The 5,557-nt window shown below is 36.5% G+C and overlaps 1 pseudogene; it reads right to left on the bottom strand.

Annotated features, from left to right (window-relative positions):
- Positions 1-315: 315 nt before the first annotated feature.
- On the bottom strand, positions 316-738 carry LOC136121420 (profilin-1 pseudogene; annotated as a pseudogene).
- Positions 739-5,557: the final 4,819 nt, after the last annotated feature.

The following is a 5,557-nucleotide window of genomic DNA, read 5'->3' as shown; positions in this document are numbered from 1 at the left end:
CCAATAAAGATGTTAAAATAAAAGAGACATATATGGGTACAATTGGTTTTTTATTTTTATTTTTTTAGTATAACCCTTTTTATTGGGAAAAAAAAAAGCCCAAAACAGAAGTTTTCAAACCACACACAGGAGGGGCATGTGTTGGGGGAAGCGTGTCTGTCCTTCCTGCCCAGGTCCCCAGCCCATGTGGTTTTGGCAGCAATAAGGGGTGTGGGGTAATGGCCCCCAGAATAAAAAGGGTGTACGTGTGTGTGGGATGTAGAAGCGTGCAAAAGCAGTGGGGAGTTGGGGGCGGGGTGGGGGGGACAGACGAGGTCAGTATTGGGAACGCCGCAGGTGGGAGGCCATTTCATAACATTTCTTGTTGATCATACCATCCTGTACACCTTCTTTGCCCATCAGCAGGGCTAGCGTCTTGGCATTCAGGGTAACAATGATATTGAAAGTGGCGGCTCCGCAGGTGCTCTTGGTACAAAGATCCATGGTAAATTTCCCGTCCTGCAGCAGTGAGTCCTGGATCACAGACCATTTCTGGCCCCCAAGCGTTAGCCCATTCACGTAAAAACTTGACCGGTCTTTGCCAACCAGGGCACCAACCTCAGCTGGTGTGATGTTGACGAAGTTTTTTCCAGGAACGGCTGCCCAGATGGAGGGCAAGTTCTTATAGCCCACGATTGCCATGTCCTGACAGGTCCCTTCCACCATGAGCTTGTCTTTGTAGGCGTTCCACCCGGCCATGGCGCTGCTACTGGGGTGCTCTCGGGGCTGCTGCTGGGGCCAGGGGCTGGGCTCGGGCTGCCTCGGGCTGATGGGCAGGGGAAGGCGGAGAGCTTCGGGCACGCGCTGCGGTCCGGACCGCGGCTCTGCTAGCTGTGCTGCAGCCCTCGCACCGCCACTTCCTCTGCATTACTTTTGAATTGAAGGATAGTAACATCTTCATACCAATAAATTTGAAAACAACATTTTGCATGAATACTGTGTAAAATTATGGGTGTCGGCGCAGTATAAAAGTAATTATATTTTTCTTCTTCCTAACGTGTTCAGAATTGAAGGGCATTTAAAAAAATTTCTTAAGCATCCATTAAATATAAGACAAATATCTGAAATAAAATACAATACTCTATACTTGGCTATTTACTCAAATGATTGGTGTTTAAGGAAATTTTTCAGCTTTTTATTGACAACTTGGAGTTGCATGCACTCTGGTAGGTTGGTTTTATAAGAGAATAATTTGAATAAACGTAATTTTAATAGAGCAATAAAATGTGGTTATATAAATTGTATATTAGTTTATTGCTTCATTATTGTTTTAAAAATTATTTAGTTGTTCGATTTTTTCAAGATATTTTGAACTCAGTCATTTAGTGTATCTTCTTCCTGATATTTTGATAAAATGCCCCACAGACATGTAATATGAAGAAAAATTCAAATCTAAGACTTAGAATTGATAAAAAAACAAATCATAATATTAGGAGGTATTTTAAAGTGAAGAATGTGTAAAGAAGTGAGAGAAATGTCAACTAGTGTAAACTGGCCTTGGTCTTAACACAAACTATAGAAACCTGTACAGAGTACATGGATATTTGCTTTGATGTGGGAAAATGTAGACATTACTCTCAAAGAAAAATACAATAGAAAAAAAATAAACTATCAGCTTTTAGAAACCATCAAATAATATGTGAAATAGTAATCATTAACTCACCTCTGTAGGTCAGTTGTCGTGAAAGTTAAAACTCTTGGTTTAAAGCACCTGACCATTTAGATTATCTAAATGTATAATTATCAATAGTCATAGAGGTATAAACAATGATGTAACCATAGTATAGTATACTACACACTGTTAAAATCAGTAAAGTCTATATTAATGTTTGTATTCATTTGCTAGGACTGCCATAGCAAAGTACCTCAGACTGGGTGGCTTAACAGTAATTTACTTTCTCACAGTTCTGGAGGCTAAAAGTCTTAGATCAAGGTATTAGCAGATTAATTTTCTTCTGAGACCTCTCTCCTTGGCTTATAGATGGCCATCCTCTTGCTTTATCTTCTTGCGGTCTTCCGTATGTGTCTGGATCCAAATTTCCTCTTTTTATAAGGGCCCAACTCAATGACAACATTTTAACTTTATTACCCCTTTTTAAGATTCTAAATACAGTCACATTCTGAGGTACATGGGGTTAGGACTTCAACATACAAAGTTTGGTGAAATACAACTCAGACAATGACAATATTTTAACATGGAATAATCACTATCAAATACTGTGTGTGGGAAAATCAAGTTAGTAAAACTGCACAGAATTATTCTGAATATATTAAATACACTCATTTTGAGTGATAAACAAAGGGATTTAGTGATTATTTTAACATTTTAATTTTATGACAGGTATGTATTTTATGTATAATTAAAAATTATAACAGACTATAAATCATAGCTTCTGAAATTATTAAAAAGGAAAATACACTAAATAAAAAATTGATGATAGAAATAAAAGCAGAAATAAACTCCAAACTCTAGTGAAAGTACTGTTACCATCAAATATAGGTTATTCAAAGGCAAATTATTAATAATTAAACTTGGTAGCACTTTTAAATATAAACAGAAATATAGACTGGCCTGTAACTATAAATGATATGAAGGCGAATTTAGTTTATAAACAAATGGGTGCCAGGAAAGTTCACTTTTAAGAAATAATTTATTCAAATTAAATACCCTTCTCGATTTTTCTCCTGTGAAAATAGTAATAAGTTTAATATCCTTGGTGCAATAGACTGAATAAAATCCCCAAAGACATCAATGAACTAATCCTTGGAACCTGTGACTATGTTAATTTACATGGCATAAGAGTTTGCAGATGTGCATAGATTAAGGATTATGAAATAGGAAGATTATTTTGGATTTTCTGGATGGGCCCCAAATAATACAAAGGGTCTTTTAAGAAGGAGACACAGGGGCAATGTGATTAAGAAGCAAAGAGAAAACGGTGATGTGATGACAGCAGCAGAGAGATATTTGAAGATGCTACATTGCTGCTGGCTTTCAATATGTGGGAAGGAGTCACAAGTCATGAAATAAGGGCAGCCTCTGGAAGCTGGGAAAAGTAAAGAAACAGGCTTTCCCCTGCACCCTTCAGAATGAACTAGCTCTTCTAACAGCTTAGTTTTGGACAGTGAGACTGATTTTGTACTTCTGATTTCCAGCACTATACTTTAATAAATTTGTGCTGTATTAAGATGCTAGGCTTGTGGTAATTGGTTACAGCTGCAATAGCAAATTAATGCACCTGGGAATTGGAACATACCCTTTTCTCAAGGCCACATGGAAATGTGGGAGTCCTGCCCCTGGGCTTAGAGACAACAGGGAGTCTCATTTCTAGTCTATCATGAAATCTTCTGAGTCCCTTTCCCAAATCTGAAAACTAGTGGTTCTTTACCCTGTCACTCCTTGATTGAACAAAAAAATCTTCAAAATGGTTGTATTTCAATACCTAGGATCTAACTATCCTAGATAAACTGTGGGCTATTCTTTCAGAGGTTATGCTGCTGACCTTGAGTGTGGGTACAAAACCTGGCTGTGTTCTCGGCCCTGGATCCTGACAAATACTCAGTCTCTGGGTATTTTTTGCATTACCTTTTTTTCCCTCATCATCAGTACATTTCTCCAGTCTTTCTCCTTTAGGATACATAGTCTACTCCCTTGAATTAGTGAATAGAAACCATCCCAGTGCAATCTCTTATTGGCTTGGGCAAGAACATTAAAGCAAAAAATAATAATAATTTGGGCTAGCCTAATAGGAACAACGAAGACATATTCTTAATCCCAGAGATATTGAATTTGTTACCATCCTTATAGCACTAGGGAAGTTTTCCTCCTTCCTCTTTTGCCAAGGAACATGCAGTAATTATACAACTTGGTTGAAGTTTATGTGCATCAGTAATTATGAGTCTGAGAATTGATGTAAACATTCTCTTACCTCCTTTATTATCAAGCAAAGGAGGATGGCTTTGCCTGACTAAGCTTTGTCTATTTTCTTCCTAATTGACTTAAGTAAAATGTATATTAACCTGTTTCCAGACTTTAGTTTTACTTAGAGCATTCCATGGAAACAAATCTATAGGAAGAATATAGGAGCTAGATATCACCTCAACCTGAATTCTTCACTCTTCATATTTGTATGTTAGAGTCATGGCCTGGACAATGCCTAAGACCCAAAGCTTCGGAGTGCTTTAAATAAAATAAATTGTCTTAAGTTTCAAACTGCTAAAGCTCCCTGCTCTTGTGATCTCATATACTTATTGCCCCAGGACTCATAACATAATACATATGTAGAGTGGATTGGGGTGAACAGCGAGTCATTGAAGGTTAATCTTATTGGTATCCAGGATTTATAGGTTTGGGATTCTTCAATTTTAAATTATGTAACCAAGCACGGTATAGGCATGACATTCCAATGATATTTAAGAAATGAATTTATTGTATTATAGTTGTTGCTTATTGGGTAAAACATTTCAGCAACTTCTTTAAATAATAATTTGAAATTTTCTATCTAGTAAATCAATCTAAAATATATCACCATTTTGTGAAATTTTATATTTATATATTTTTCATCAAAGTGGCATTTTTAATGAGATGAATGATAGACTGAACAACTAATTATATTGTTAATCTTTGACCCTGGCATCCCATCCTATTTATTTCAATTACAATACTTCGTGGGTATTATGAGTTCTTTACATGATATATTAGCTTATGCTTTTTTTTTTTTTTTTTTTTGTGGTACGCGGGCCTCTCACTGTTGTGGCCTCTTCCATTGCAAAGCACAGGCTCCGGATGCGCAGGCTTAGCGGTCATGGCTCACGGGCCCAGCCGCTCCGCGGCATGTGGGACCTTCCCGGACTGGGGCATGAACCCGTGTCCTCTGCATCGGTAGGCGGACTCTCAACCACTGCACCACCAGGGAAGCCCAGCTTATGCATTTTTAACAAGACAAATTTTGCTGTAAAGAGGACACTATTATAATGAAACTTCCTTAAGCTAAGAGCAGAAATTCTGACACAAACATATATTTTTCAAAGAATATTAAGAAATATTTTATTTTTGTTGGTCATTCTTAACACAATATATTTACTAGCTTTTAAGAGGGTAAAAAATAATTTAAGGATTGCCCAACGTAATTAAATAAAACAGTTCAGTATTTATGGAATGCATTTATCTTTCACAGTGACATGTTATTTAGCAACAACTGAGAAAAAAATGAAACATAAGCTATTTATTAAAATTATAAGCATTTAAATGAGACAGTACAAAAAATAAAGTGATTGCATTTGCCCATATGAGTGTCTTTTCTGGCTTGTAGAAATTTCCTTTTCACTCAATGATTTCATCTTTTTGTGCATGGAAAATATGAATACAAAATGAATCAATTCTGATGAAATGAAAATATTTCCAGTAAAATAGCTTGATTATTCCAAATATGATATATATGTGTGTGTGTAGTTAATGAAGTCATTCATTTCTGCCATCACTGCTATTACTTAACACTGTCTTATTAAGATAAATGGA

The sequence above is a fragment of the Phocoena phocoena genome, chromosome 3 (genome assembly GCF_963924675.1).
Source record: "Phocoena phocoena chromosome 3, mPhoPho1.1, whole genome shotgun sequence".
Taxonomy (NCBI): domain Eukaryota; kingdom Metazoa; phylum Chordata; class Mammalia; order Artiodactyla; family Phocoenidae; genus Phocoena; species Phocoena phocoena.
Note: the sequence above shows the minus strand (reverse complement) of the source record. Positions and strands in the feature narration are given on the sequence as shown.